A 9426-nucleotide genomic window follows, 5' to 3' on the forward strand; every position below is an offset into this window, starting at 1 on the left:
AATGTCTCTTCTCGTTTACTATACACTATTTTTACCACATTTCATGTTAGCGCGACTCAACATGCGCATATGGGGACTCCAGAACTTCATGACATTACTGAACACGAAAGAGACTCACCTGAAGTGAACACTTCTTGTACCACTCCCCGTGAAAATGTGTATGGTCCGATTCTTGAATATTGCTCATCAATCTGGGGCCTTTACCAGGTAGTACTCATGGAAGAGATACAGAGAAGAGCGGCGCATTTTTTCACGGGATCGTTTAGTCGGCACGAGGGCTTTACAGAGATGTTCAACAAATTCCAGTGGCAGGCGCTACAAGAGAGGCGTTGTGCATCACTGCTATTGAAATTTCGAGAGTGTACTTTCCGATAAGAGTCGGACAAAATATTACTTTCTCCCATATACCTCTCGCGAAATGACCACGACGAAAAAAATTCGATGAATTAGAACTAATACAGAGGCTTGCCGACAGTCATTTTTCCCACGTGCCATACGTTAATTGAACAGGGAAAGGGGGGAGGGGGGAGATACCAGACGTACCCTCCGCCACACACCATCAGGTGGCTTACGGAGCACTGATGTAAATGCAGGTGCAGAAACTTGTGAACTCTCTTTCTCGCCAAACTGACGCCATTATGAAGGCTATGGGTTGTGTTAGACGGCGTTTGCGTGGCAACGCTTGGGGCCGACTAATTTTTATTCTCGTATACTTACAGTAGTTGCCTTAGTTCGGATCAACCAAATGACGCAATGTTTCTTTGAGAAGACCTTGTGCCATCACTGTCAAAACTGTTTCGTAAGCATCGAGATAACTGCCAGGTCATTAACTACAATATTTTAATGGCAGTACCATCCGTAGACTTTAATAATGAGGAATTCCCCCGCCGTCATTAACGAACCAACGTAAGATCTCATTACGTGACACGCAAGCATCCTGTTAGCTCCACAAAAAGCTTTATACTTAGACAAGGAAAAACTGCTAATTTGTTCTGTTTCTTACATACAAATAACTTTTCGTGTGCTGTGCAATAAAGATTTCCTCCGTTCTCCTTCACTCGTTAGAAATTTAGCTCAACACGTCCAGATACCTCCTACCAATTTCTGGAAATGTCGACCCATCGTGCGTTACGTCCTCTGTAAGTTATATTTTATGACGCGAAATCCAGTAAAGAGTTTCTTCCGTGGTGCGTCCCCCACCAGTATGTTTGGCTTGGCTGCATTTATTACCGCACACCCCGTTTAAATTTCTCAACAGTCGCGAAATCTCTACGAGCTTTTATTCTAAATGTGGCAAATATCAACTTCTCTTCGTCAGCATACAGTGATGAGTAATAGCAGATGAAATTCTAAACTGGGCAGACCACATAATTGCAATGTGCAATCTCTCTCTACCCTACAAAAATAAAAAAATGCTTTTCCCTCTTTGCCTGAAAAACAATCTTATACAGACATAGTTCCAATTATTGATTACAGCCATTTTGTCCTGCTACGTCTTTCTGACGAACGCTAACAGCAACTGGAACTGGTTAGGAATGCCTGTGTTTGATATACACTGCATAATATCGTGTAGCCTCCCCCCCCCCCCCCCACCCTCCCTCCCCCGCCGTGCCACAACACGACGTAGCATGGAATCCACTAACGTCTGAAGTAGTGCTGGAGGGAAGTGACACCATGAATCCTGCAGAGCTGTCCATAAATCCATAAAAGTTACGACGGGTTGGAGATCTTTTCTGAACAGCACGTCGCAAGACATCCCACATATGCTCAATAACGTTCATGCCTGGTAGCCAGAAGAAGTGTTTAAACTCAGAACTGGAGCCACTCTGTAGCCGGCCGTTGTGTCCGAGTGGTTCTAGGTGCTTCAGTCCGGAACCGCGCTGCTGCTACGGCCGCAGGTTCGAATCCTGCCTCGGGCATGAATGTGTGTGATGTCTTTAGGTTAGTTAGGTTTAAGTAGTTCTTAGTTCGAGGGGACTGATGACCTCAGATGTTAAGTCCCATAGTGCTCAGAGCCATTTGAACCATTTGCCACTCTGTAGCAATTCTGGACGTGTGAGACATCGCGCTGTCCCGCTGGCACTCCTTCCTAATCAACCTTGACAAAGAAAGAGTCCAATAACATATGACTATAACTGCGACACAAGCAGTCTTGAAGCAGAGCTGCAGTCCTGGTTGGTTAGGAATGAGTTGAAGTTTGTGATGTCTGAAGATGAATGTAATCCCGAAACGCGTAACATGTTCTAATAAAAGAGTCAATTGAACATCACATGACTTTATTGCGATTGTACAGCATTGGTTGCCAATTATTAATATATAATCCTGTTACTCTCGCGCCATCAGGGAGCAGACTGATACCGACACGAAGTACGGAGCTTTATAGCGGCTGCCACGTCGCTACACATGCAGACGGCTGCAACGAGTTCACTTCGCCGCCACCATAATTGTCATTCTCAGCAAGAGCTCGGTTGCCTCGCATATTAGTCACAGGCATGCACGACCCACATACTTCTCGGTGCAAGGTCCATAGAGAGAGCTTCCTGCGTCGCTCATATTCTGTGCCAGCGTGGGTTCCGTGAATTCATTCAACGTCGCCTTTTCCTCATACCTTTTTTGTTGATGCCGTTATATAAACACTTACGAGAAGAATCGTGCTTGCATTGCACCATGCGGCACAAAGTTGCGATATTCTTTTTTTTCAGTTTGCACCAAATCTACGGAGGGCTGCCTTCTAATAACTAGTTAGTGTTCCATAGATCATTTGAACATCTTTTTATTGAAATGACGTGGAACGAGTCAGTTTACATGACACGCATATACATTTAGTTTTAGCATTAATGAACATGTTTTTCAGTCATAATATATATATATATATATACTATATATATATATATATATATGTGTGTGTGTGTGTGTGTGTGTGTGTGTGTGTGTGTGTATGTGTGTGTGTGTGTGTGTGTGTGTTTTTTGTGAAGGTGCAATTAAGATGCCCAACTCCTTGAACAGTCAACTGGAAAATGACTGTGGGTGAACACCACATTTTGTCCTGCTCGCTTTTATGCAGTCGGTACTTTCTAAGATGTGAATTGTCCTAGGAAATTATTCCGTGAGACAATATTGAGTGGAAATATGCAAAATACTTTAGGAGCTTGATTCGTTTGTTCCCAAGGCTGGCGATTATTCGAAACGCAAAAGGCGTGGAACTTAATTATTCGATCAGCTCAGTGGTACTGTTATTCTTGCCAAGTTTTCATCAACATATAAACCCAAAAAGTTGGTGCATTTTGTCCTGCTTACTCACTCCTGTCCATGTGCTACATCAACAGAACTTAATAGAGTGTTTTTTTCAGAATTTAGGGAGTTCATTTGCAGAGAACCACTTAGTAATACTTTAAAAAATATCATTGACAATAATCTCTTCTGTTCCTCTCTCTAAAAGAATTTATTATTTTCTTCAAAAAGCACCAATTCTGCTTGATGAATGTTAAGTGAAAAGTCATTCATATACACAAGGAGTGGACCTAAAATTGATCATGTAGGACCCCACTCATGATTTTTTCTCCGGTAATTATACTTTTCTCCCTTTCCAACATTGTTTGAATCACTCAGCATTACGTTTTTCCTTTCTGTTTCCTAAATGTGATTCAAACAAATTGTTTGTAAATCCATCAGTCCCATAAGACTTACGTTTTTTCTGTGGGAGTAACGTAATCTAAACAATAAAAGGCGATCGAAATATCACCCAAAATACCAGCTGGCGATATTTTGTTATGTAATACTTGGAATATTTAGTGAGTAAATGTAAAATAGCAATTTCAATCGAGCAACCTTGTGGAACCCAAACTGTGACGAGCTAAATAATCTGCTTCTAATTAAATGTTGGACTAATCTTGAGAACATTACTTATTCTAATGATTTAGAAACAATGATGTCAGTAAGTTAATTGAACGATAATTATTTAAGTCTTTCTTGCAACCTCTCTTATAAACAGGGTTAACAATGGCATATTTTAATCTGTCTGGAAAAATCCTCTATGACAGTGATGTATTACATACAAGCTTACAACTAAGGACATTCCAACTAAGTTGGAACAACTACTTCGAATTCTCTTTGAGATCCCATCAATGCCTTTAGAGGTTTGGTTATGAGAATTCTTATAATTTTATATATCACACAGAGAAGGATATTGGTGGCATTTCTAGTTGCTTAAAATTTGTGAAATGTCTTTTTAATATGTTCTCTTGCTTCTTCAGCTGAACCATTTAATATCATTGTTGCTATTACGCTTACCAAACGATTGTTAAAAGTATTTTCAACTTCTGAACTAACGATCCCAACATTGGCAGTTTAATTGAGATAATATCGTGTCCACAGTGTGATTGGCTTGTCTCCTATTTCACACTACCCAATACAGTCTTAATCTTTTTATCTGCGTTATAACTGTTTAATTACATTTTTATATACCACCAGTTAAATCTATGTCACTATGCAGCGTCATACTTGCATTTGCAACGCCATCTGGTGTCGAACACTTACACCCTCGTCAATAACCACACGGAAAATTCTATGAACTGTACTGTGTGATTATTTTACATTGCGCTTATTTCTGTAAATTTTCTCACTTTCATTGTACACTGCGTTGTATTCTCTTGGTTTAATGCTGTTTATAACTCATATGTAATTTCGTACAATGATACTGTTGAGCGCCACGCCCACTTTTGCAACGCCACCTGGCGTTCAGTGTTTCCATTTTCGTATAATGGCCAGTAATCTTGCATCAATCTGATCACTGTTTGTTACCACTACTACATGTAACTATCATGGCCACTGGTTGCTTTGAGTTCCAGGGTACTTGTATCCTTATGACTTAATATTTTTAGTTTTATATCTATCTTGGTTTTGTAACTCATTTTTATTTCATATGTAATTATGTGATTTATTTTAACAGATATCTGATGATGGCAAACACCGAAATGCGTAATAACAGTGAACGACTCAGCGTTTTGCAGATTGCATATATTTGTCAACACGGTTGAATACGTGCTTCGTGACTTTATGTCACGGCTCTGTTATGACATTTAAGACGGTCGCTTGCGATTTATCCGTTGTCGATCAGCTCGGTGTTAATAGAGAGGTAGCTGAGTCGGTAGAGCACTTGTCCCCAAAAGACGAAGGTCTCAGGTTTGCGTCCCGCCCCAGCACAAAATTTTAATCCGCCAGAAAGTTTCAGTGCAAAGCGTGCTGAGTAGAAGAGTAAAAATTCATTCTGGAAACTTAAATTTAGATTGCTGCGCGGGGTTCTGAATTCCACTTTTTCCAAATGGCTTGACCTTTTATGCGTTACGTCGCACGGTCCACCATAGCAGCTTACTTAAAATTTATTAGACCACGATACATAGCGGAACGATCAGAACAACAATATGTGTAAAACCAGAACTGCTTCTAATCACTTAGGTTTTTTTTCCTAGCATACTTCTGGAATTTCTGAGTACTCACAAGGGTTATATAGAGAATAACATCTGCTGCTCTGTTCACATAAGATAGAAATACTTAGAAAGCTATTCATATGGTTCTCTCAATGTAATCGGAAGTATGATGGCCGAAGAAAAATTATCTTGTGTTGAAGTTTCCGAGTCAGCAGACTGTGATCAACTATTTACTAACGTCTCGTAGGCTCCACCTCCCCCCCCCCCCCCACCTACCCACACACGAAATGAATGGAGGCGATAAAATATGTGGGTCTCTTTAGCTGCAAGAACAACTCGGCTCTTACAGTTGACTTTTTAAAAAATTGGGTATTCCACGGAGGACATGGAGAGAGAACGGCAGGACTGATGTGGAAAAACGGCCGCCAACAATAATGTTACTTGTCGCTTAGGAAAAGTTTTGCCAAACATGGATTTTAAAGGAAATAAAAGATTGCTCGATAACAGCAAATTGGCCGGCCGGAGTGGCCGAGCGGTTCTAGGCGCTACAGTCTGGAACCGCGCGACCGCTACGGTCGCAGGTTCGAATTCTGCCTCGGGCAAGGATGTGTGTGATGTCCTTAGGTTAGTTAGGTTTAAGTAGTTCTAAGTTCTAGGGGACTGATGACCATAGATGTTAAGTCCCATAGTGCTCACAGCCATTTGAACCATAACAGCAAATTAAGTGCACCATCCACTAGTGACAACTTGTGTGTAAACTTCCGTTCAAACATGGTCAAGAATATATTGGAATCACAAAAGATGTATCAACACTCTCACAGCCGAACATAAGAGAAACTGTCACTTTGTCGGCTGTAGCGGAACATGCTTTACAACGTGGAGACCGTAACTAAAATTGCGTGAGACAAGCATTTTATCTACGACAGCTCATTATCATGTGCGCATGTGTGGAGGGGCAGTAGTGATTTATAAGTAATGTGATAACAGAAAGGAATTAAGAAGATAAAATATGGATGCTGACTTGATTACTTCTAATCGATAATGTCGTCACCGGTCAGATACACTCACGCATTCGACATTACGTGACAAACGGTGGTGCCCTCTAAAGAGTCCAAATGCGCCTGTAAATTCAGGGCCTCTTGCGCTTTCGATTCATTTTAAGTTTTACATCTAGATGTCTCCCGCAGATAGGGACGAAACGTTAGTAAATACGAGGACTTTTCGGAAAGTAAGGTCCGACTGGTCGCGAAATGGCAACAGTGAAAGTCCGATGAAGCTTGGCATAGTTGTGTCGGACAATGTCTCTAGTACGCCCGTCGATCGCCTCACGTCGCTCTTTTTACACTACTGACCATTAAAATTGCTACACCACGAAGATGACGTGCTACAGACACGAAATTTAACCGACAGCAAGAAGGTGCTGTGATATGCAAATGATTAGCTTTTCAGAGCATTCACACAAGGTTGGCGCCGGTGGCGACACCTACAACGTGCTGACATGATGAAAGTTTGCAACCGATTTCTCATACACAAACAGCAGTCGACCGGCGTTGCCTGGTGAAACGTTGTTGTGATGCCTCGTGTAAGGAAGAGAAATGCATACCATCACGTTCCCGGCTCTGATAAAGGTCGGATTGTACCCTATTGCAATTGCGATTTATCGTATCGCGACATTGCTGCTCGCGTTGCTCGAGATCCAATGACTGTTAGCAGAATATGGAATCGGTGGGTTCAGGAGGCCAATACGGAACGCCGTGCTGGATCCCAACGGCCTCGTATCACTAGCAGTCGAGATGACAGGCATCTTATCCGCATGGCTGTAACGGATCGTGCAGCCACGTCTCGATCCCTGAGTCAAAAGATGGGGACGTTTGCAAAACAACAACCATCTGCACGAACAGTTCGACGACGTTTGCAGCAGCGTGGACTGTCAGCTCCAAGACCATGGCTGCGGTTACCCTTGACGCTGCATCTCAGACAGGAGCGCCTGCGATGGTGTACTCAACGACGAACCTGGGTGCACGAATGACAAGACGTCATTTTTTCGGATGAATCCAGGTTGTGTTTGTAGCATCATGATGGTCGCATCCGTGTTTGGTGACATCGCGGTGAACGCACATTGGAAGCGTGTATTCGTCATCGCCATACTGACGTATCACTCGGCGTGATGATATGGGGTGCCAATGGTTAAACGTCTCGGTCACCTCTTGTTCGCATTGACGGCACTTTGAACAGAGCACGTTAAGTTTCAGATGTGTTACGACCCGTGACTCTACCCTTCAATAGATCCCTGCGAAACCCTATATTTCAGCAGGATAATGCACGACCGCATGTTGCAGGTCCTGTACGGGCCTTTCTGGATATAGAAAATGTCTGGTCAATGGTAGCCCAGCAACTGGCTCGTCACAATACGCCAGTTACTACTCTTGATGAACCGTGGTATCGTGTTGAAGCTGCATGGCAGCTGTACCTGTAGACGCCATCCAAGCTCTGTTCGATTCAATGCCCAGGCGTATCAAGGCCGTTATTACTGCCAGAGGTGGTTGTTCTGGGTACTGATTTCTCAGGATCTATGCACCCATACTGCGTGAAAATGTAATCACACGTCAGTTCTAGTATAATATATTTGTCCAATGAATACCCGTTTATCACCTGCATTTCTTCTTGGTGTAGCGATTTTAATGGCCAGTAGTGTAGTTCTCAGTGCACAGTGAGCACATTAAGATGCCGAGAAAATAGTGTCTACCGCCAAGTACAAGTGCCTTTGGGAGATTTCGCCTGATTTCATGCAGGCCACAGAACGTAACTGGCATGCATTTCCTTCTTCAAGATAATTTTAGGCCGCCCATTGCAAGGGCAATGAGAACGCACCAGCAGCGTTTCCGATGGGAACTATTTGATCCCATACAGCCCGGACTTCAGCATCGCTCACGAGAACCGTTGGTTGTGAAGACAACAGTTTGGCACAGATAACAAGCTGCAGATCAGCGTAGAGGACGGGCAGAAACACAGGCGGCTTCCTTCTGTGACGAGAATATTGGAAAGTTCGTACGATGCTACCACAGATGTCTCAGTCGGTGCGGCGGCTGTGTTGAGGAGTAGCAAATAAAACATTTTTGATTTTCACTGTGGTTTCCGTTTCACTACCTTTCAGACCTTACTTTCCGAATAGCCTTTGTAGTTTTAGACATCGATAATTTGATAACGTTTGACGAGCTACTGTAACGGGGATTCAATGATGTGCAGTTGATTGCCTGATGAACTGATACGGTCATCCGAGTAGAAATTTTTCACTGACACAAATTTTGTACTGACAATTAAGATCGAGTACTCCATAAACCTGACCGTACTTTCTGTCTTTCACTGGTGCCAGGGTCGGCATTGTTAGGAACGGATTTGGCAAGGTTAGTGGAAAGGGGTGGCCGGATGCCCTCCTGCCGCCACCCCGTACCCCCCGGGATGGAATTAGTGTACCCCTGCTGTCTGTGTCTAGTGTAATTCAGGGAACAGTGCGGACGTGTTCAGATGTCTGCAAGTCGCGTAACTGAGGCGGAACGTAGGGACCAGCCCGGTATTCACCTAGCGGGATGTGGAAAACCGCATGAAAACCACATCCAGGGTGGCCGGCACACCGGCCCTCGTCGTTAATCAGCCGGGCGGATTCTATCCGGGGCCGGCGCGCCTACCCGAGTCCAGGAAGCAGCGCGTTAGCGTTCTCGGCTACCCTAGCGGGTTCCATAAACCTGACCATGTCAAGTATATATAAACATAACCGGTGCGACAGTGACACCTCAACCAGCGATACGACTTTATTCACAGTAACGTAAAAGAAATTCGGCATGAACAGACAGAGCTTCCAATTTACAATGCCCATCACTTGAAAATGGCCACAATTTTCCTTCACAGACATTTCAAGTCTTTTGTGGAAGTTAGACATCACGTCTTGCAGAACTGGTGCTGGCGATCGATTAACTTCCTGCTTGATGCTTCTGTTCCTGGA

The sequence above is a fragment of the Schistocerca cancellata genome, chromosome 7 (genome assembly GCF_023864275.1).
Source record: "Schistocerca cancellata isolate TAMUIC-IGC-003103 chromosome 7, iqSchCanc2.1, whole genome shotgun sequence".
In the NCBI taxonomy this organism is placed as follows: Eukaryota; Metazoa; Arthropoda; class Insecta; order Orthoptera; family Acrididae; genus Schistocerca; species Schistocerca cancellata.